We start from the raw sequence: 23,283 nt of genomic DNA on the forward strand, positions 1-23,283 counted from the left end.
CAAAAACAGCCATTAAAAATTGGAACCAACATACTGGGGAAAGAAGCAGATGTGAACATTTGGCAAACAGCATATAAAGAAAGTAAACAACACTCATATTTTAATGGCTGAAAATTTGGCTCAGTGCTGTATGTTATACATGAAATAGTTGTGCAATGTATTTCCTAGAGATGTCGATGAACTCTACCCCAATAGAATCTGGGCTGGAACAACAGCTCTGGGTGGGAAAGAATTTCTGGACCAGACCCAGGGACTGTTGCTTTTCATACCAATCAGCAGCAAAGTGCTCCACAACAAGGAAGGGGAGATGTTTTTGCCTGTCATTCCCTTGGCTTAGAATGAAAAGTTTTTATTTTGTTTTAATTTAAAATTTCCCTCACAGGACAGCTTTCCACAGATACCAACTGACACATACAAGCAATTCAGACTGTCACAAATCTGATATATCACAACAAAGACAATCTGATGTAGACAAGTTAATACTCAGTGGAGTGCGTCTGATGCTGTGCTTAAGGGAAGGAAGGAAGGAAGGAAGGAAGGAAGGAAGGAAGGAAGGAAGGAAGAAGTGAGTGCAGCTTCCTTAACAAAGCAGATAAGCATCCCAGTGAGGGAAAATTATTCTAAAAATTGAGTATGAGAAACTCAGAGGCAGAAGATGTTTATCTCATCCCTTTCCTTCACAGGGCCACCCAAAGGGCTTAAGATGCTTGAGGCACATGTGATGTTAAGGCCCCTGCCACTACCTATAAAAGTCAAAATAATTCATTTAACATGGTCCACAGTGTATGCATATCAATTTCTTATGCTTCAAATTAGCAGCTTTCCTATTTCCCAACTATGTATATTATTAGTTCATCATGGTCGGATCCCATCACATAACAGTTACATGTTGAAATTTAGTGATCTTGTGCTGTAATATACCAATATAGCAGAAACTTCAACCAAAATACCAACTATTGTGGAAGAGGGGGGCAAAGTGGCAAGGATGGAGCTGGAGTAAATTGGTTGCATGGGAACTGAAGTAAAGAACTCCCTGTTTGTCCAAGTTGCCATCTGACTGGGCAGCTGTACTCTGCAGCTGAGTATCTAAGCTGCAGGATGCATGACTGGAATTAATTATAGATGCCACTCCAAATTCTGAAGTCAGGAATGTCCAAAATTTTGACAGGGTAGATGAATTTATTCAATTTTCTTCAACCCTGAACACAGTTAGAAGTGGTGGAATTCAAATAATTTAACAACCGGTTCCAGTTGTGAGGATGGGCCAAAAGCCTAAAATTTGTATTTGATATTAAAGAAAGATGGATTAATTAATAAGACTCTTTTAGGACTTTTTTAGATTTCTTTTGTAAACTGAAGGGACTCTTTTGGACTTTCTTTTAAAAACTAAAGGACCAGAGACAGTCTCTGGCCTGAAAGTTTTGGCAGCCAGCCAAATGGGACCCTAGGTTTGGGGTAAGGTTCGTTTAAAGGTAAGCTTTTGGAGTTGGCAGTGAGCTGACTGCAGGAAGATAAAGACCCCCTGATAAGAAATCTGGGTTTAGTCCTTTTGAATTGATTTAGAAAAATTGAATTGACTAATGGAGGCCTAGGGTTCATGAGGAAGTATTCAGATTCTGAGAGTAGGAATGTGTGTATAAACAGGAATCGGCCTTTATCAGAAAAGGTGCCTGTGAATTACCACGAGGCAGAGTTGCTGATCGGGGTGGGGTTGGAACGAGCCCAGCTGACACTGCCCAGACAAGGGCGGAAATGGAAAGGGAGCCACTTTGGGAAGGGGCAGCGTCACCGGATGAAAGGAGGAGCGAGCCAAGGCTTTGAAGGGGCTCGCCCTCCTTTGTTCAGACCATGTGCTTGCCGACCGACGATCTGCCCACCCACCTCACCCTAATTTTATATGTTAATGCATGCTTATTATGTAATAGCCTAGTGCACGGCGGTTTGGCGCATGGGTATTCATCTGGAAGGGAAAGGGGAAAGGGGCTAGGGAGCTGCGCCTTCCCTTCGGGAACGGCAACAGCAACAAGAGGTGACCGCCCTGTTGAACCGGGCCGAAGGGGAACATCTCTGGCCAGGAGCGGCAGCCTAGCAGAGCCCCACAGTAGAGCGAAGCTTGGGACTGGGCACCCGTCTTGCTGAGCTGTAGCACGTACCCGCATGACCAGATCCAGACCCATGCTTAGCCTCACTCTTCTGCTCAATAAAATGGCTATGGACAATTTATTACCCCAGCAATGGTGTCATGTGTGTCATTATAAAGGAGCCTCGCACAAGAAGTGATCCACCGTCAGACAGCAACATGTGCTGTTATTGCTGTGTTGTGTTTTGTTGTTTTCTCTTTTTAGGTATGTGCAGGAAAATCTACCTCAAGAGTGGGCAGGTCCTTACCAGGAATTGCTAACTACTGTTGCAGCATTAAAACTGGAGGAGGTCAAGAATTGGATTCATTCCTACGAATGTAAGGCTGCCTGTGTGCCAGCAACTAAAGAAGAGACAGGTGATCAGCATAAGAAGACAGAAGAAGATCAAGTAACAGAATATCTCTAAGTAGATAGTGAAATCACTGGGAGATTTGTGTTTCTTGTTTAAATAGAACTCTGATTTTAGCTAAAGGTGTATTTTGTTTCCTAGGTTGAGAGTGAAATTTGAAGTGTATTACAAAAATCCAAACAATTTGTTTTTCTAAATCATTTTCTGCATTTTGTGGGTTCTGGGTTTTTTTAGTCCCACATTCGGTGGAGCTAAAACTATGGATTAAGCATGCGCACGCTTTGTTTGACCAATATGGAAATGATTCAGTGGTGTATTATGGACACCTACTATCTGTAGCAGGACTGCTTTTGTGCCAGGATTGATTAATGACAAGTGTTTGGTTATTGGTGCTTTGAATAGCATCTAGACAACTCCTTACTAGAATTAGATGGTTCAAGTACACACCAGGATTAGGTTTTCACTATTTCCACACTGAAGCATGGTCTAGTCATATTACAAACTGTACCAGAGCTCAAGGTTAACAAGGTTCAAAGGTTAACAAGTTACATGGGCTGTATGGATAAGTTTTGGTTATGGGGAAAGTATAATCAAAGCCATTATACAAACTCACAGGGTTCCTGGGAATTTCATTATTTGACATATGTTGTTTGCTGATATGTTAAATGATTGCTTGGTTAAAGGATGTTTTTGTAATAGGACTATTACTGATTTGTATGGCAATTATGGATTGTTGTGTTTTTTTAGCTGTTACCCATATGGATGAAAAATCTTCTTTATAATTAATGGCAATATGAATACTGATTGTAATTCATACTTACCATTAATTGGGGGGACTGTGAGGATGGGCCAAAGGCCTAAAATTTGTTTCTGATATCAAAGAAAGATGGATTAATAAGAACCAAAGATTTGTATAGAGACCAGTATGTCAGCAGTTACACACTGAATATCTTTAAGATCTTATCTCTATGGGCCAAATACGTGACAGAAGAAATATTTTATAGCTTTGTTTGTCAGAACTAGCTATATGGGATGCCTACGTGAAATAGCATAGCAATAAAGAAATCAAATGTTAGAATAGAAAGGAATTTGATTAGTTAATTGAAAATGTGTTTTTCTATATTTTAAATGAACACTGAAATGACAATGAGAGATTTAGATTTACTTATATTCTACTATAATTCTATTCTACTAGAATCATATCGTATATTTGTCAAAATCATTCATAACCTTTTAAAGTGAATTAGGAAAGTATGTGAAATCTTTTTAGCTTGAAGAGATTTCTCTCTCTGGGAACAAACTTAGGAATGTTGGAAACTGTTGATCAGGTTGGAAAACCTGAAAGACAGAATTCAGTTTATTGCAGCCCTTTGCATATGGGCAGGGAGACATGAGCAGAGGACATGCAGCTTTAGTGTAACACAACAGAAATAGGCATACCAGCCAATCTGATCTTAATGCCCATGCAGAAAACACGTGTATGGGGGAAATTATCATATGGGTTAATATGCAGGTATGATTATATGACATATGTACTCTTTGTATCTATAAAAATGAAGCCTTTGTCTTGTTAAGGGTCTCTCGAGAGAGAGCACCCTCTGTCAGATACCTAATTCTGGACAGTAAAACCTATCTTTCTATTTCAAAGCTTGACTCTGGGTTTCTTTCTTTGACAGTCTTTATAAAATCCCACTGCGCAGGACCATACACTGGGTTGTGGCCTGACACGGTGGTGGGATTCAAATAATCTAGCAACTGGTTGTTTACAAGCACCATTTTAACAACTGGTTCTGCCAAAGTGGTTTGAGCCTGCTGAATCCCACCACTTCACGTAACAAATGGACCTACATTTTTATGGTTTCTATTTTTTCCCCAAATGCACTTACCAGTGTTTGATAAAGATGAAACAAGGCTTCGGTTGAAGAAGGCTGAAGGAAGCTTGTTTCAATTCAAAGCAAGCCCAACTCCAAAGGACTGCAGAGTGACATTCTGTATTTTGACTCTTGTCTCCCAATAGAAGTTTGGTTCATCAGTAACAGTCAGATGTACAAAATGGTGGAGGGTAAGGAACATCAAAGGTAAAACATTCGCTGCTTTCTTTCAGCCTGGATCTATGGGCCTTATAGAGAGATTCCATCTGATATTGCAAATATGTTAAGCTTGCCTAAACTCAAACAACTTATGAAGATGAGTAATAATGAGGAAAGGGCTTAATTTTTAACAAAATTGCATGCTCTATTAATTAAGGAATATTTCAGAGGAAATAACTGCAATGTATTTTAAAGAGCACTATTCATAAACGTTTGGGACTGCACAGATCTGTTTCAACTGCTTACAAAATGCAAATCTTCCGCTATCATAAAACATTCAGAGCCAATTTAACTGATACTTACTATAGGGACTGCTGTCTCTACAATTTTCAGTCTAGTTCACTTGATAGTGAATTATCTACCACAAAGATAACCAAGTGGGATTGCCAGACTTTGAAAATGCCTTGCTTGGAATACAGATGAGTCTACCCCATAACAAATTGAGTCTAATTTCTCTGAGAAGTTCATCCTGGTTTGTAAAATGAGCATGCCCTGATGTGGATAATGCAGGCTAGCCTGATCATGTCAGATCTCAGAAAGCTGAGCAGGGTACTTGGACGGGATTTCACCAAGGAATAACAGGGGAGTTACGCAGTGGAAGGCAATGGCAAATCATATCAGTCTCTTGCCTGGAAAACCATACTGCTCTGCCAAAACTTACCTGAAACCTGATGGCACTTTACACACACAAAATTGGCATTCATGAGAATGTTCTAAGAGAAAGCTTGTATCAAGATAATTGATGCATTGAGCTAAATAAGTTCACTGATCACTCTCCCTGCCATCACCCAGTTTAGTACAACTTACAACATGAACCTTACCAGTCACACACATATCTCAGTGATGATTCTAGCAGGGGATAGGAAATTCCCAGGGGAAAGAAGAAGAGGAGTTTGGATTTATACCCACCTTCCACTCCTGTAAGGAGACCCAAAGGGACTTGCAAACTCCTTTCCTCTCTTCACAACAGCTACCTTGTGAGGCAGGAGGGGCTGAGAGAGTTCTGAACAACTGTGACTAGCCCAAAATCACCCAGCAGGAATGCAGCAGTGGGGAAACAAATCCACCACTAAGAATCCACCACTCATGTGAAGGAGTACGGAATCAAACCAGTTCTCCAGATTAGAGTGTACCTGCCCTTAATCACAACACCACGCTGGGTGTTCACATTGTGTACATTACTGTGGGGTAGGGTTGTCAACTTCCAGATGGTAGCTACAGATCTCTCACTATTACAACTGATCTCCAGGTGACACAGATCAGTTTACCCAGAGAAAATTGCCACTTTGAAACATGGACTCTATGACATTATACTCCACTAATTTCCCTTTCCACTCCAAACTTCACTCTCCTCAGTCTTCACTCCCAAAATCTCCAGATAATTCCAAACCTACTGAGGAATAGGAGGGGATGTGTCAATTGCTAAGTATAGCTTCTAGAAGGATGTCCAGAGTGATAATGTGAAGGAGATCTCACCAAAATCCAACCATACAAATATAATTCCTGACTAAATTAGCAAAACTACATTGTAAAAGAGTCCCAAGATGTTTTTCAAAACATTTTGATATAGTGTTGGGAGTGCTAATTAATGTCCACAATATGCAGTGTTGTATATGTCGCTAATTAAAGCTTTATAATATTTTATACAATTTGCATAATATAAATAACTAAATAATACTCTGTATGTTGAAACACTGAGAACAGATGGTAGAAAATTGTTAACATCTTGGTTCAGTGGGATAACATTTTTCTAACTTAAATTATTAGTAACTTTCCTCCACCATAGATGGATAACCTCTCTTGCAAGGACACAGAAGTTCAATATACTTGATGATGTGTATATTTGTATGATATGTCTATTGCCTTCTCCATCACATACATAATTTACTGAATTTTTTATCTATGGAAATGGCAGTGCAAACAGCATGATTCAGTATTGTTTGTGACCATATTCTTTTCTTTGGTATATATTTTCTAAACAACCAAGTTGCAAGATTGCAAGTTGCAACAACCAAGTGGCACAGACATCATCAATAAACCTAAATCTGGAGAAAAAAGCTTTAAAAAAGCAACAGCTCTTAAGGTCATCATCATCAATTTATTACAGTCAATGACCAGTTCAAGCAAACAATAATCTACATTACAGTCATTTATCTGTATCAACAGAAGAACAACATATACAAGAAATTTCCGTGTATACTCTTGTATATAGGATTGACCACGCTTTATACTACTCAGAAGATCAAGGCAGCACCCTAATTTTTTACCACAAAAAAACTACTAGGAAAACTTATTGACTTAATGTATATGCGGCAAGGATGGGAAATGCAGTCACAGCTGCACTGGTAAAATTTTCAAAAGTAATTTAAAATAGATACCAATAAAAGATTACATTAATTTGGGGCATCCAGTAGGTTAAATGTTTTTTTTGGTCAGGGGAGGGAGATGTTTATGTTAGCAATTGAGTACCAACTTACATTTCAGAGTTATCTTTAGGAGACCACTCCTGAAGTAAATACCACCCAGGTTTGGTGAAGTTTGGTTCCAGGGGTTCAAAGGATTATGGACCCACTCAAAATGTAGCCCCCATCTACTATTGAAGCTCCCATTGGAAACAATGGGGGATAGGGCACCCCCTTTGGGGATCCATAACTTTGGACCCCCCAAACTTTATCAAACTTGGGTGGTATCATCAGGAGAGTCTCTTGAAAAATCCCTGAAATTTTGGTACCACTAGCCTAAAAACAGCGCCCCCTGGCAGCCGACAAAGTAAAAACCCTAAAATATTTTTTTAAATACACCTGACTCGTGTATAAGTCGAGGGGGGGCTTTTTCAGCACAAAAAATATGCTGAAAAAATTGACTTATATGCGAGTATATACGGTAAGACCGTAGCATTGGGGAAAATGCTTCCTAAAATCCTATTTAAAAAATTGTCTTTCTAACTAAAAAACTATATATAGTACTGTGTGTAATTATAATATAAATAACGGCCCACCCCTTAAAATCCGATCACTTACTATTTCCTTCTAAATTTACAAATTAATACAGAACCAGGCTATTGTACTTATAACTCTGTGATCCCTACCCATTAACATGTAGTCCAGTTTGTCTTTTTCATTCACATCAGCTAAACCAGCCAGAACTGGATCAAGAATCTCCTCCAGAGGCTTTTTGTAAACAGGGCATCTAAAAAACATGTGCTCTACAGTATCAATTTATTTTAAAAAGCAGAAGCATAACCTCTTTTCAAATGGGATTTCCAAAAATCTACCCTCCGTTACAGAGGAGGGTAGGGAGTTACATGTAGCTAGAGTAAACGTTCCTCTCAGTTTGCTGATGTCTAGGAAACAAAGGTAAGGCGGCATATTTACCTGGTACCTGATATAATCCAGTGCTAAGAATTTGAGACATTTCGTAAAATCAGATTGTCTCCCTCTGGCAAAAATTCTCTGTTTGATTAATTCTTTTGCCCTTTCAAACCCCACTGTTAGAAGGGTGTGAAAAGAGAATCCCATTAGTTGCAGGGCCTCCGGAACTGCCCTGAGCCAACTGGATCAAAAATTATCCTGGAAAATTAAAGGAAGGAGCCCTTGTGGGTTGTAGGGACAGTTTCGCCACTTATTGATGGATAGGAGGCAAATTGAGGATTCTCCCTTTAACATCCTTGTTTCTAGCCTGATCCATGTTTCTAGCCTGAAGCATTATTGGGGACCTGTAGAAGGGCCCTAAGAAATTTAGATTGAACTCTTTCAAGACGGGAGAAGGATGCAGAATGGGGTCCCAAAAAGGATCTGTATACTAGTTGTGGGATTGTTTTATTTATTTATTATCAATTTTATATAGCGCCCCTCCCCCAAAGGGCTCTGGGCAGTGCACAGCATAAATTAAAACAACACTAATGGAGCATATAAACAGATACAAGCACACATAATACCCCACACATAATACCCCAAACGAAACAGCAAACATGTGGAAAACTCTCAAAAATATCACCGGTTACAGTAAACCACCTTCCCAAGCTGAAGGAAATCAGCAATTGGCAGACGACCTGAACGTGTTCTACTGTAGGTTTGAAAACAATCTACAGTCACCTTTCTCCACAACCTCTATCTCAGATGCACCAACAATAGCCAAACTTCCTACAACTGAACCCATTTCATTGGGTTTACAACCCCTGGAGTGATCTCCAGAAAGGAAGTGCAAGAATCTATTTCACAGACCAGAGAGCCTGGGAAAAGCACCAGGGGCCCCAGACTCAAGAGATAACACTTTTCTTCTTGCCTAAAAGTCTGTCCTCTCCAATTGGCCCCCATCCTCACCCCAAATCTTTAACAAATCCCACTAGAGATGTGCTTTACATGTTCCTTCCTGCTTCAAACACTCCCACTATCTCGATCCCAGTTTGCGAAGAAGCCATACTTCCATCAAAAGGAACTGAGTGACTACAGACCAGTTGCTCTAACATCTGTGATTCTCACGAAAACTTTTGAAAGGCTAGTGATGTACCATTTGAGAAACCATCACGGATCCACTGTTTGGACCCACTTACCGAGATTTGCATACCGAGCAAATAGATGCGACCAGATGAGAAGTGCTGTTAATATGGCTCTGCACTATAATCCCTACAAGCATGCTTGAATAAAGCATGTAAAGACCTATGCAAGTGTCCTCTTTGTTGACTTTAGATCAGCATTCAATACTATCAGACGGGACATTCTTCTAACCAAACTAAAATCCAGCTAGCAGGACTGAGACATATTTGTAGAGTGGATCACAGAAGCTTCCTAACAGATAGGAAAAAAAAAAAAAAAAAAAAGAAGAGGAAAAGAAGGAAGAGGAAAAAAAAAAAAAAAAAAAAAAAAACAAAAAAAAAAAAACCTGTGGTGAGCAGCCAGGTGAAGCTAGGAAAAATTACATCAAGACACCTGTAAAAGAATGAGCACAGGGGCCCCCCCCCCCAAGGCTGTAATTACTTTCACCACTTCTCTTCTCTCTGTATACCAATGACTGCATCTCAAGCGATCCATCCTGTTAAAATGCACTTTGAAGATTTTGCGAGGATGATACAGCAGTGATTGGTCTCATTCGGAGACAAGCGATAGGAGAACCGCATACAGCCGTGGGAGGGTTGAACAACTAGCCTCGTGGTGCCCACTGGAACAATCTAGAACTAGGAACACACTTAAAGACCAGTTAGAGAATGGTGTTGGTAGATTTCAGGAGAAACCACTCCCATCCTACCTCCTCTCACAGTACTACTAGACAACACGAGTACCAACAGTGAGAGACCTTTAAATTTCTAGGCTCCATCATATCTCATGACCTAAAATGGACACACCCTAATATCAAAAATGTCATTTAAAAAAAAAAGCACAACAAAAGAATGTTCTTTTCTGCCGCCAACTCAGGAAGCTCAAACTGCCCAAGGGGAGCTGCTGATACAGTTCTACAGGAAGAGGAATCATTGGAGTCCTGTTATCTGCACCTCCTATAACTTCTTGTGTGGTTTGGTTCCTGCAACCCAACAAGATCGACACAGACTTCCAGAGAAATAATCAGAACTGCAGAAAAAAAGCAATTGCTGCTAACCTGCCACTTCCATTGAGGACCACCAGTATACTGCGGGTTCAAAAAAAAAGGGCTGTGAAAATCATTTACTGACCCCTCGCATCCCTGGACATAAAACTGTTTCAACTCTTACCCACTCTAAGCGTCGCTACAGAGCACTTTGCACACCAAGACAACTAGACACTTATAGAACAGTTTTTCCCAGAATGCGCCATCCCACTCTGTTAGAAAACAAATAATGGGTCCATAGATAATGTCAGAGACTATTTATTATATAATTTTATTACATAATTACTGCACTACTTTTTTCATCATTCCTATTACCCATCTCCTCCCAATTATGACTGTATGACTATAGCCTGTGCTGACATTTCATTTTATTTTATGATTTTACATTTTATGTTTTTATTACTATTGATTGTTTCCTGATTGCTTACTAGACCTATATGACAATCATTAAGTGCTGTACCTTATGATTCTTGACAAATGTATTTTCTTTTATGTACACTGAGAGCATATGCACCGGAGACAAATTCCTTGTGTGTCCAATCACACTTGGCCAATAAAGATTCTATTCTATTCTATTCTATTCTACATAATATAGGCTCCACTAAACGTAACATTAAAAACCCCATGAAAACAGCATTCCATACCGAAAATGTTGGTGTCCAGCTTTAAAATCTTCATTAAAAAACCCTCCCAGAAAAGGAAAGGGAGCAGGGGCCCCATAGATGTTAAGGGGCCCAGGACGTAAAGGAGAACAGAAGGAAAACAAAAGGAGGGGGCGCACATCAGCTTCAATGCTGCTGGAACATAGGAGTCTCCTCTAGATTTATAGAACTTTATATTATTTGCTGACCTATCCCCTGTAATAGCCATTGAGGCATGCTGAGTAGATTTGGCCCCCGAGGCGTGAAGTACCAACCCCAGATACCTAAAGCTGCTTACTTGCTCAATATTGTTTCCTGATAACTGCCAGTCTTTAATCCTAGGATGTTTACCAAAAGCAAGAATCTTAAGTTTTTTTAAAGTTAATTTTTTTCATGCTCTTGGTGACAATAGGGGGCTAATTTCCTTAAGGCCTCAAGCCCTGCTTTCACTTTGTATTGTCCCCATAACAAGAAGACTACTTATAGCATGAATTTAATTTTGCTTTAAAGTCAGAGCGAGCAGATTTGCTAGTAAGCACAGCTTTGCCCCAGATCTCTTCCCTCTGCCCCAGATCTCTTCCCTCTGCCCACCTAATTTCAACCCCCACTCATGCTGCTTTGCACATTTTCCCCTGGCCCTCCTCCCAGTTGCCGACTCCTTCCCACTTCTCTAAATGCTTGTATCGATACATCAATATAGTCATTTGACTTTTGCAAATGAACAGCACAAGCAGAGTCTCTTTCTAGCTCTACCCCACCCTCCCCGGTCTGCTTCTGCCCTCCCCAATGATAGGAGGGCATTTTTAAAACTTACTTTCAAACAAGCTTTTATTTTAAAAACAAGCATCTTTCTTGCAGCAGCAGCAAGAGAGAGAGAAAAAGCGAGAATGTATGGGAAGGGAGGAAAAGAGAATCTCAGTGAGATCTGTGCCTTTAAGGCTATTGATGGGTGGAGTTAAGAGAAGCAGCAAAAGGAAAACAACTGGTTGAGACATCATCAAGTAGCTGTGGGGCAGGCACTGGGCTGTTTCCTCATATGTAAACAGAGAAACATGAGGAATGCCCTCTGCATGCCCATTGTGAAGAGTCTTGAAATAAGTGTTCTCTGAATAACTGGCAAATATAACATAGTGAAGATAACCCCATGTATAGCAAACAGAGCTCCTTGGCCTGAGGTCAGAACATAGACATAACTGAAATATAGAGTTGAAAATACTTCTCAGCCATTGAAGATTTTTGCAAAGGAATCCAGAGAAAGGAAAGTGTTAATAGTTCCCCACAGGTTGGTTTCAGTGGAAAACATATACCTCACTACAGATTCATATCTGCTTGGGGTAGAAAAATAACCCCAGAAATACAAAAAAAGTTACATCATCATAACTTGAAACTGGCTCTGGATTTTGTAGAACATAATATTATCTAGCATCACAAACCCATATTGGAAATGGGGAAATTTTAGTAGCCCAATATTCATCTGAAAATTTGTTTTAGGAAAAGAATACAACCTAATTATGAGTTGCATAAATTTCTTCAGACTTTCATTCAAGGTAAAAATAAAACAACACAGCTATTTTAAAGAGTGTCGTAGCATTTTCTAGTACTAAATAACTGGTCAGTTTTGGAAGGCTCCATGAATAGTTGATAAAGGCTTTGACAGGGCTTGACAGCTATAATTTTTTTTAAATGTGAGGGTAGCAGCTGTCAGTGTTATCAGTTAAAAGCGCTGAAGATTTACAATGAAGTACAATTTCCCCATGTAGATTACAGTTGTACCTTTTGACAAAGTTTTCGCTATGGATTCTATTGTTCAATGTTTAAAATATTGTGAGTCACTTAAAACAGTCAAGACCTTCCTCCACACAGTGTGTCCCACATCTCCTTAGGTCACACATAGATGGATAACATGATATACGTTGCAAATATAGTTATAGCTTCTTGGCAGTGATTTCTACCACTGTGGCAGTTTACATTCCATAATTTCTGGATATGTGTGAATTTACCAGTGTAAATTCTGTTATATATTATACTCCCTGCATAGCACTTGGAAGAATGTAGCCCAGAACTCTACAGGGGAAAACTAAGTAAAAGCATTTTCAAAAAGTGGTATCTGAAAGTGATCATTGTGATGAAAGCTAGGATTAGTCAAAATAAACATGAATATAGAGTTCCAAATCTCTGAAAAGCTTCATAAAAAGAAGGCACTACTATATTTAGAAGCCACATATCAAATCTATCAGGTAAACTCCCAAAGGATGTTCAAGGCATTATATTTTGCTTCCTCTTAAGGCTAAGGTTCCAGCTGCACAATTGCCCAAATGAATGAGATTTTTAAAAATACATGTTAATGACGTTTTGTAATCTGCCAGATCTCAAATTTGGCAGCCTTTGTGTGCTTTTCAAATTGCTCAACCCTCTAGCAGCAACTTCCATCCAAAAAGAGATACATGAATAAACCATAAGAGAAATTATTTATGCTGAAAAATAACAAATTCCACACTTTAGTCTTAAAAATAAAACATGTCCCCTGCCAGTTAAACATGAACACAATTTCTACCCCAGCAGATCTTGAGGTAACATTGTAATAAAATTATTTGACAGTTACAGAAGGTAAGTTGTTGCTAGCCAACCAACAAATACAATCTTGCTCAGATGTTCGGTGGACACTTGGGACAGGCTAGTAAACAAGGTGTAAAAAAAATTAATTGATTTATATCTTACAAAAACATCACATTAGTTGCCTAAATTCTAGTTTATTTACTCATATAGGTTTTTTTCTTCTCCTTCTAAGCTTAGCTCAGCTGACAACATTTGCACAGCTCAATATGAACACAATATAAACAACACATTCAAAACAGCAGCAAAATTATATAACTCCATACCAAAACACTCTTCCTTCAACAAGGCAGAGACTCAAGTAAATTTCCTGTGGATTTAGTAGTTACATGAACCCATATAACATTTCCATGAATGCATATGCATAAGGTATTTATTCACATTTTAATACTACACATGCACCCAATGGTTTAGTACGGATATATTTATTGATTAACTTCATTGTTCACTCTCCCAGAGTGGCTTACATCATTCTCATCTACTCCATTTTGTCCTCACAAGAATCCCGGGAGGCAGATTAAGCTGGGATTGTGTGACTGTTCTGTCACCCAGCAAGCTTCCATTGCAAAGGGAGTGGGGATTCAGACCTAAGTCTCTCAGATTCTAGTCCACCACTCCACTACAATGTCCCTCATATTTCAAACAATGGTTTGGAAGACTGAGAACAAGTTATGGGCTTCCATACTCTTCCCACTCCACTTACGTACATACTTTAGTTCCAAGAAAACCATATTTTGTTATAACAAGGAAACCAGGAAAACTATAGGTTGCTTCTTAAACAGAAGGTTGATAGAGGACATGCATGCCCATCCCTCTGATGCCATTTGCAAGATTGCGCCTTCATGTCTGCCCCTGCTTCAAACCAGCTCTTTGATGCACCTTGGAGCTAGATAGGAAGAAGTGGGAGCTAAACCAACTAGAGTGATTTGGTGGAAAACTCACGACAAAGCTGTAAGAACATCTTGTAGCACTTCCATAATATCATATGAGATGGCAGTGAAGGCCATTATGAAGGAACTCCATTGCATCAGAGAGGCCTCCATTGCATCAGAGAGCTCACATCCAGCACAGTTATTTAAGGTGACTACCCACATGGATGGATTTTTCATATGGTAGTAATTTAACCATTATCTGTGAGACATCTGCAGACTTGTTTGCACATTATCTTGTTGTTCCACCAAGACCTTCCAGTCAACATTGATACAGTTAGCAATCTGGAGGCCACTTGGCCATTTTCTGGCCTGATATTGGACTCATTGAGCCATCTCTTCCAGGTTGATGTTGGCAGGACCCTGGCAGCAACAAAGCCTACCACTTGTCCCTTGGACCCTAGTGAAAACCAGTGGTGGTGGCATGCAGATTCCTCTGGGAGATATTATAAACCTATTCTGGGGGAGTGGGGCTGAAAAAGGCAGTGGAACCTCTGCTCTTGAAAAAAAAAGTTAGATCCTACAGATCCAGCCAACTATCGCCCAGTATCGCACTTACCGTTCTGGGTAAGGTAGTTGAGACAACGGTAGTGGAACAACTCCATCTCTTATGGGTCATTGGCACTGGTACCATTTCAGGCCAGCTTCTGGCCTGGTCACAAGATGGAAATGGCTTTGGTCACTCTCATGGACAATTGTTGGAGGCAACTGGACCAAGACAGGTCAGCACTTTTGGTTCTTCTTGATCTGAGAGCAGTGTTAGTTGACCATGAATATTGGGCTCACTGCCTTGCCAACGCTGGTACCCAGGGGACAGCCTTGTGATGACTGGTCTCCTTTTTCCTAGGGTCACGGACAGACAGTAGCATTAAGGGAGAGGACCTCATCACATCATCCATTGTCGTATGAGGTTCTACATGGAACAATCTTTTCCCCAGTTTGTTTACCATCTGTATGCATCCTCTAGCTCAGTTGATCCAAAGTTTTTTGGGGGCGGGGAAGGGACACCAGTACACTGATAACACCCTGCAGTATCTGCTGATGAGTGACTAGCTAAGTACAGTCCCAGATAATTTGTCCTGAACTGTCCCTAGAAGTCAAAGTGACTAAACTGAGGCTATTGTATTTTGATCACATTACAAGAAGACAAGAGTCATTGGAAAAGACAATAATGCTAGGAAAAGTTGAAGGTAACAGGAAAAGATGAAGACCCAACATGAGATGGACTGACTCAATCAAGAAAGCCAGTACTCACTTTGCAAGACCTGACCAAGGCTGTTAATGACAGGATGTTTTGTTGAGGACACAATTCCATGAGGATCACCCACTGAGGCAGAAAAAAAAAAGTGATTCATAAGGGACATTTAACATGGCCACATGCACCACAGCCGAGAAACAGATGCACTGCTTTCTCAGGGTCTTTTTATGGGTTGTTCCTGGCCCACAGATATACAGGCTGTTGCTAATTCTCCCTTGCTGTTTCAAGAGCTGCTTCCCAAAAGTGAACAGGAGTAGGTACACTGTGAACAGCACTTATAGCATCAATTAACATCTCTTTTTAAAAGAATATGTGACCACAAAAATACACAGAAATTGTTAACAACCTATAAATGTTTATCTCTACAAGAATTTAAGCACAAAATTTTGCCCTAGACATTGCAGACCATAAGCACTTTGCACAACAGATTTTCTATTTCTTTTTTAATGCTTTTTCATGCTATCATTATAGCTTTCACTGATGCCACAATCATTAAGAAAAATGGTGTCCAACACTTGTACGCATTTATGTAGGAGTGAGGAGGTGACAAGGGGAAAAAAGGTTTATTGTAAAGCCTATAATTTGGATATGCTCAGAACCTTATATTTCAGTAGGAAAATGTACATGGTGTTAAGTTTATGACAAAAGCACAATAATTGCTATGTACTATGCTAACCCCATAGAGCAACTTAATGCTACATTATCCTGCTAATCACTGTATCCCACAAGTCACAATGAACACATATGTTTTAGTTTCATATGCTTCATTCTTTTGTATTCTATCCAGTAAAACACAACAGGTTGTCCTCAAGTAACTGATACTTGGAGAGGGAGGTTTAAATTTTATAAATAGCTTCAGTGTTCTTTATTCATATTGGCTAGAGAGAGATACACAGGATATATGAAGGATCACAATGTTGCAAACTTAATTAATTTTAAGCAAAACTCTCCTACGTAGTGAAATGGCCTCCCCTTAGAACTTGGCCTGGTACCAGATTGGATGGTCTCCTGATACATGTGAAGACCTTCCAAGGCCTTAAAGTGATATTCATATTTCCCTCCCTCTGTTGCTGAAAATGTCTTGTTTATCTGCTGCTGTTTAATTGTTTTATCTGTGGCTTAATTACTTGTTGTTTTATTTGTTAATATTTTATTTATCTCTTGTTGAGAGGTAGGGTATAACTGTATGAAACCATCCAGCTAGAAATAACTGATGGTGTAACCGACTTGCCCCACCCTGAAGGGCTGGTGTGAAGCCTATGGCCTGCTTAAAGAGGCCTAGGTGACAGTAAAAGTAAGGCATCAGGCCCTAATTTAAATAAAAGCAAGGTGATTGGTCGATGGAAGGCACTGTTACGCCTGGCCAAGTACCGAAAGGGGGTGCTAAGAAAACACTGCTGGAGAAAACAGAAAGACAGAGAGAGCCTGTCAGACAGTTCTTTGGAGTTCTGAAGAGAACAGCTTGTGTTCAGCTGAGAGCCGAGTCCGTGGAGTGAAGTCTCCCCAGCATCTGTCTCTGGTGAAAAGGAATTCTGGTCCAGCTCAGATGGCTAGCTTGGCAGGGATTCTACAATGAAACTTTCTCCTCAATGAAGGAAGCTTGTGAGGAAGGAAGGAAGGGCACTGGCTTTTAAGGTGTTACCAGAGGTAGAAGCGGCCGGCCAGAGAGCTTGTCAGTAGACCAGACCCAGGAGTCTGGTCACTTGTCCAGGGTTTTCAACACCAGTCTCTTGGGAGAGAAGCCCCAGTCCAGTGGCAGGAGTTTGGCCAGTTTGGGACCCAGTGGGAGAAAGGAGGCTTGTATGCCAGAATCTCACAGGGCATGGAGCTGGATGTGTAGTATTGATTCAGTGGGAGTGAGGTACAGCAAAAGACTAGTGTCTGTCAGTAAAGGAGCTCTTTGATATTTTTAAAGAAAACTTTTCTCTGAAGAGACACCTGCGTGTGCCTCTGTGTGTATGAAACTAAAGTGCCAACAACGTCTCTGAAACCTAAGTGAAAAGAACCTCTCTGTAACCATCAAGGGTTAGTACCTCTCTGAGCCAGTTTAAGGAAGCCTTTTCTTTTGTTCTGTTTTAAAAATAAATTTCAATTACTGTGTTCAAGTTACCTTCGTGCCAGTCTGCGTTTGTGTGTGAGAGGGTGAAGAGTGCCTGTCTGTGAGACTAGAATCCCAGTCAATTTTGAGTTCCCTCCATTTTTGTTTATGGGACTCTGAAGTTTATTCCCCTCAGTCAAAGAGTGAATGTGAGGTGGGATCCTTGACTATATTTGGCAGCCAGCAGCAGTTTTTGGGATTCCGAGTTCCTTTTCTTTAATAATGGCAGCAGAATAAAAAGAAGATCCCTGAACACTAGCCTTGGGATATTTAGGGTGGCAAAGGAAAACCCCACTGGTCAGTTTAGTGGGAACCGTGATTGAAGTCACCCGTCCTGTTACAATTGGTGGCTAGTGATGGGATCATATCTCTCCCTCATCCGGGATATATACATATAAGGCAGAGAGAGATGGCTTTCATCCAGACTAAATTTTCATCTAATGGAAGGGGTGGGGTAGTTATTTCCAGATTCCTCCTCCTGCTTTAGACCCCTGAGTTGCCTCTTATGCTGTTCCTGAGGATTTACTGTCCACCCCAGGAGCAGCATTTTGGGGAGACCAGTGGAAAGGGGAGAGGCAGTAGCATTCACTGAAAAAATGCTTTTCATGAGCAGAAAATTTAGTCTGGATCCATCCCAATAAATCATATAATTTAATGTTCTATAGAACAGCATGCTTCAACTGTGTTTGGACAAAAGGTAACATTAGCTTAGAGATGACACAAAATTTTAGCACTAACTAAAGTTCAAAGCAACCCAGCTGAACCCTGATTCAAATGTGGGAGTGTGCAAGTAAGAATAACTTCTCCCTACAGCAGGAACGTAGGTATAGATTTTTTATGGGAGGGTTCGGGGGCGGGGCCACACCCCCACCCACCTAGGGCATGGCCACACCTTCCCAAGCCCATCTAGCTTCCTCTGGCTCTAAGCTTATAAGCAGCTCTCCGAGGTCAGGGATGGCAGACTCCCCTGCCCTGCCCTCCCCTGCCCCTCCCCTCTGGGCAGAGGCATAGAGGGAAAATGGAGCCCGGTGCAAAATCTGAGTTTACTTCCTGGGCAGTCAAGCTGTGATGCTGGAGATCCACCCCCAAACAACATCACTTTCAATGGTGTTTAAAACTAGAGAGCCCAAATTCTCCTTTATATGAAACTCCACCTTTGAAAAGGAGAGAATCACCAGGAGTCCCCAGTTAAACTAACACTGGAAAAATGATGCTGCTGCCTAGTGGATCTATCCCCCACCCTGGAAACAACATCACTTTCAATGTGGCGTAGTGGTTAAGAGCAGGTGCATCTCTAATCTGGGAGGAACTGGAGGTCTTGATTCCCCTGCTCTGCCGCTTGAGCTGTGGAGAGGCTCTTCTATCCTGGGGAATTCAAGATTAGCCTGTGCACTCCCAGCCACATGCCAGCTGGGTGACCTTCGGCTAGTCACAGCTTTTCGGAGACTCTCTTCAGCCCCACCCACCTCACAGTGGGGTTAGTTTGTTGACATGAGGAAGCAAGGAGCAAAGGAGATTGTAAGCCCCTTTGAGGTCTCCTACAGGAGATAAAGGGGGGATATAAACCCAAACTCTTCTTCTTCTAAACTGAGGACCTCAGATTCCTCCCTTTAAATCCATGCAGAAGGGGGTACATTTTAAAAGGAGGAATCTGGGGAAATTTAGAAGGAGTGCCTGCTGTCAGGGTGTAATGGTGAAGTAAGCTTTCCGGATACCACCCAGGTTTACTGAAGTTTGGTTCAGGGGGTCCAAAGGGATTATGGACCCTCTAAGAGTGTAAGCCCATCCAGTGGCATTAGGCTGAGGGAGAGGAATTGAGACCCGGGACCAAAAAATCTGAGTTTTATGCTTCCAACATATGGGCAGCACCCCTCCCTTCCCCACCGTGACCAAACACCATCACATTTATAGCGAAACATACCCCAACACATTAATCAGAACACACCCAGTGCTCCTTAGTTTAAAGCCAAACATTGAAAGTGATGCTATTTTGAAGGGGGGAATCCACCCTGAGAACAGCATCACTTTTAATGTTGTTTTAAACTAGAGTAGCCCAGATTCTCCTTTGAAATTCACCTTAAAGAGAGACTCTGGAGCTCTCCTAGATTTAAACAACTTATTAGAAAGTGATGCTGTTTCAGGGCAGATTTCCCACCCATCCACCCCAAAACAGCACCATTGTCAAAGGATTGGTTGTTGCATGGGTTTCCTAAGCTGCATCCGGCTGTGGTCACAGGTAAGATCTTGTGGGCTGAGTATCTTCAGAGGAATTGTATATCACAAGAGTGGCTGGAGTATCTTCAGAGGTGTATCACAGAGAGAAGTATGTTATACACTGTGTCCAGACTTCTCTTATAACAGACTTCTCCCTGTGATAGACCTCTGAAGAGATGCACCAGCCCACAGAGGCAGGTGAAATGGCGATTAGGAACAAAGGATCTGCCAGACCATGGCCACACAGCCCTGTAAGGAAACCCACAACAATCCAGTTGAAGAATCTTGGTTTGTGGGAGAAGCCTTCAACAATACTTTCAATGTTTTTTTTTAATCTAGGGAGCCCAGATTCTCCCTTTAAATCCTCCAAAGGGGTGGATTTAAAGAAATCGAGGGAAAAGGCTATGAGGTGCTTGTCCAGGAGAGGCAATGTTTGAGATATACTTAGTGTACCAAAATTTTTAGAAGCTATCTTTTAGGAGACTATCCTGAGTTATACCACCCAGAGTTTAGTGACTGCAGATTTGGTTCAGGGGTCCAAGAGTTATGGACCTTCAGCCCCAAGGAGTAGCCCCATCTACCATTAGCTCCCATTGGAAACAATGGGGATGGAGCCACTCCTTTTGGGGTCCAGCAGCTTTGGACCCCCCCTGAACCAACCTTTCTCACCAAACCTGGGTGGTATCAGGGGAAGGGAGACTATCATATATGATGTACCCACCTGGGTTTTAGTGAAGTTTCTGATTCAGAGGGGTTCAAAGTTATGGACCCTCAAAATGATAGTGGCCCATCTGCTATTAGGCTCCCATTGGAAACAATGGAGGATGGGGTCACTTGCCCTTTGGGGAGTCCCATAACTTTGGACCCCCTGAACCAAACTTCACCTTAAAGTCTTGGCTGATATCATCCCAGGAGGAGAGTCACCTGACGATAGCCTGGAAATTTTGGCACCACTAGCCTAAAACTGTGCCTCCCTGCAGACCAAAATTGGAAAGAAACAGTAAAAAATACAGAAAGCTTCAAACGAACCTGCAATTTTTTCCGCCCACCACAAGGTGGCGCCCGGGGCGCTTGTCCCCGGATGTCCCCATGGTAGCTACGCCTGTGCCCCCATCTCCTATTATCTCCCATTGGAAACAATGGGGATGGGGGCACACACCTGCTAACCCCTAGAATCCGCATAGCTTTGGACCCCCTGGACCCAAAACTTCACAAAGGCTCCTGGGTGAGTATCACATGGAGACTCTCCTGATAATACAGTCCCTTAGGAAGTTTGAGTGAGAGTTTGGTTCAGGGGAGTCAAAAGATATGGACCCTCAAAGGTGGCCCCCCATCTTCTGGCTTAGCATCCTCCATTGGAAACAATGGAGGATGGGTCACCCCCTTTGGGAGTCCATAACTTTGGACCCCCTGAACCAAACCTCACCAAACTTGGGTAGTATCATCAGGAGAGTCCCCCAAAGAAGCCCTGAAAGTTTGGTGCTGCTAGCCCAAACAATGCGCCCCCTGCAGGCCAAAAACCAAAAAAGCACTAAAATGTTTTAAAAACCCACAAACAGAGGGGCGGAGCTTCGGACATGAATGGGGGGTGTTCAAACCCGAGAACCCCCCCTTACCTACGTGCATGCCCTACAGAGTCTCATCTGACTGAAAATGTTTATTTGCGATCTGAACAAATACAGTCACTTATAACTAACATCTAGTTTAAAGGTGAAGGTGAATCCAGTCACATTGAACACTGAACATATAATACCTTCTAAATTGCCTGTCGACACAGTTAAAATTAAACCTGGAGAATTTTGATGGAAGAAAATCACAGTTTAAAGGGCTTGTAAAATTGCTAATGGGGAATGGGTTTCCCATCTCTAACATGGCAAACATAGACTCTTGCTGTCACTTGACTCATTGGTAAATTATTAGAGAATGTTGAAGAACTTATTAGTGCTGTGCTATGTCCATACCATGGCACGCAAGTTATGAATGCATGGGATTAAGCAAAACACCGCTCTGGTGTACAGTTGAACTGGAGTATAAAAACTGATTCGTCAATTTCCAGTGCCGTTATAATTATAATTATTATCTGTGCAAGTATCCTGGGTCCTTCACATATGAAATTTTAATTTCCACAGGGTAAACTGCTATGCATGTCAATCAGAAAAAACAGAGGTTCAGAAACCTGCATAAAACTGGAGAACTATGCACAGGAGATGCAAAGAGCAGCAGTAAAACTGATGAGCCTTCTGCCATTCCCCTCTCAAAACACACTGCTGCAAATAGTAGGTAAAAACCATTGCTCTGCTCCGGCTGGAAAAATTGGTTTTAGACTATTTTTAAAACCTGCTGGGCATTCAAAAATTCCCAAATGGATGCCTGAAAAACTCAGGTCCCACCCCTCAAAAATGCTCATACATCCTTCCTCTGCTAATCCATACCTCCAGAGCAACAAATCTACACATTTGAGAAGAGGAAGATGTTAAGCAGGGAGGGCTACTTAAACACAGGACACAGTTAACTTGGGCATATCTTTCTTGAATCTGCACAGCAATATTTGTAGTTATTTTCCAAAATGACTTAGGAGGTATGCTCAAAACGTTTATGCCACCTAATACTATTATATATACTGTATAGTAGATGTGATTTCCTCCTTTTTTTCTCATGAGATCTAAATCGACTTCCTCCTGACTATCTATCATCACAGAGATACCCATAATAACTGTTTGAGTGTTTTATAAAAGATGACAGTTAAATCCTCACACCAGTTGAATTTAAATGGTTCTTAGATATTTCACTTTCCCTGGCCCACCAACTTTTGCACTGCACCAGATTTGTTAAAATCAGATCTAAATATATCAATTTAAATTCTCTTTTCCAATCTGGGCTGCCAGATCTGATTAAGTTATCCTTATTGCTGAATAACTCAGACCCTAGTCTTTGTGAAGAGGTTGCCAATTTTATTATGGAGATAGCTGAGAGTACCCAATAGTATGTATCTGTTATGGTCCTTTGGGGGCCTTTTGTTTTTATTATCATTGTATTCATCTTGCTTTCCGATTATGCCAATAAAGGCTTATGTATGCATGATATTTCACTTTGGGACAAAGATATAAGGAACACAAACTTATTGATGAATACAGGTCTGTTCAGATGTTTTTATAGTGTACTGGAGTTCTGAAAACCTTCTGAGTTAAAAGATCTAATAGTACTGACCAGTTGCTAAACAAGAGAGGACTAGGGAGAAGAATCCTCTTCCTCAAGTCGAATAAACACTGAGAAACACTTCTAAATGCAGTCTCTCAAAGTGCTGATCTAAAGCTGGGCTACTTGCTATTCCCACCCCCTTCCTTATGTAATAAGAGCCTTCATGAAGTCA

General features: G+C 41.1%; 1 protein-coding gene across 1 annotated transcript in view; it reads right to left on the bottom strand.

Annotated features, from left to right (window-relative positions):
• The window catches only part of SPON1 (spondin 1), a 397,555-nt gene that overhangs the window by 271,632 nt on the left and 102,640 nt on the right, over positions 1–23,283 (bottom strand). The gene's annotated exons all lie outside the window — the stretch shown is intronic.

Source organism: Sphaerodactylus townsendi, linkage group LG02 (assembly GCF_021028975.2).
Source record: "Sphaerodactylus townsendi isolate TG3544 linkage group LG02, MPM_Stown_v2.3, whole genome shotgun sequence".
Lineage (NCBI taxonomy): Eukaryota > Metazoa > Chordata > Lepidosauria > Squamata > Sphaerodactylidae > Sphaerodactylus > Sphaerodactylus townsendi.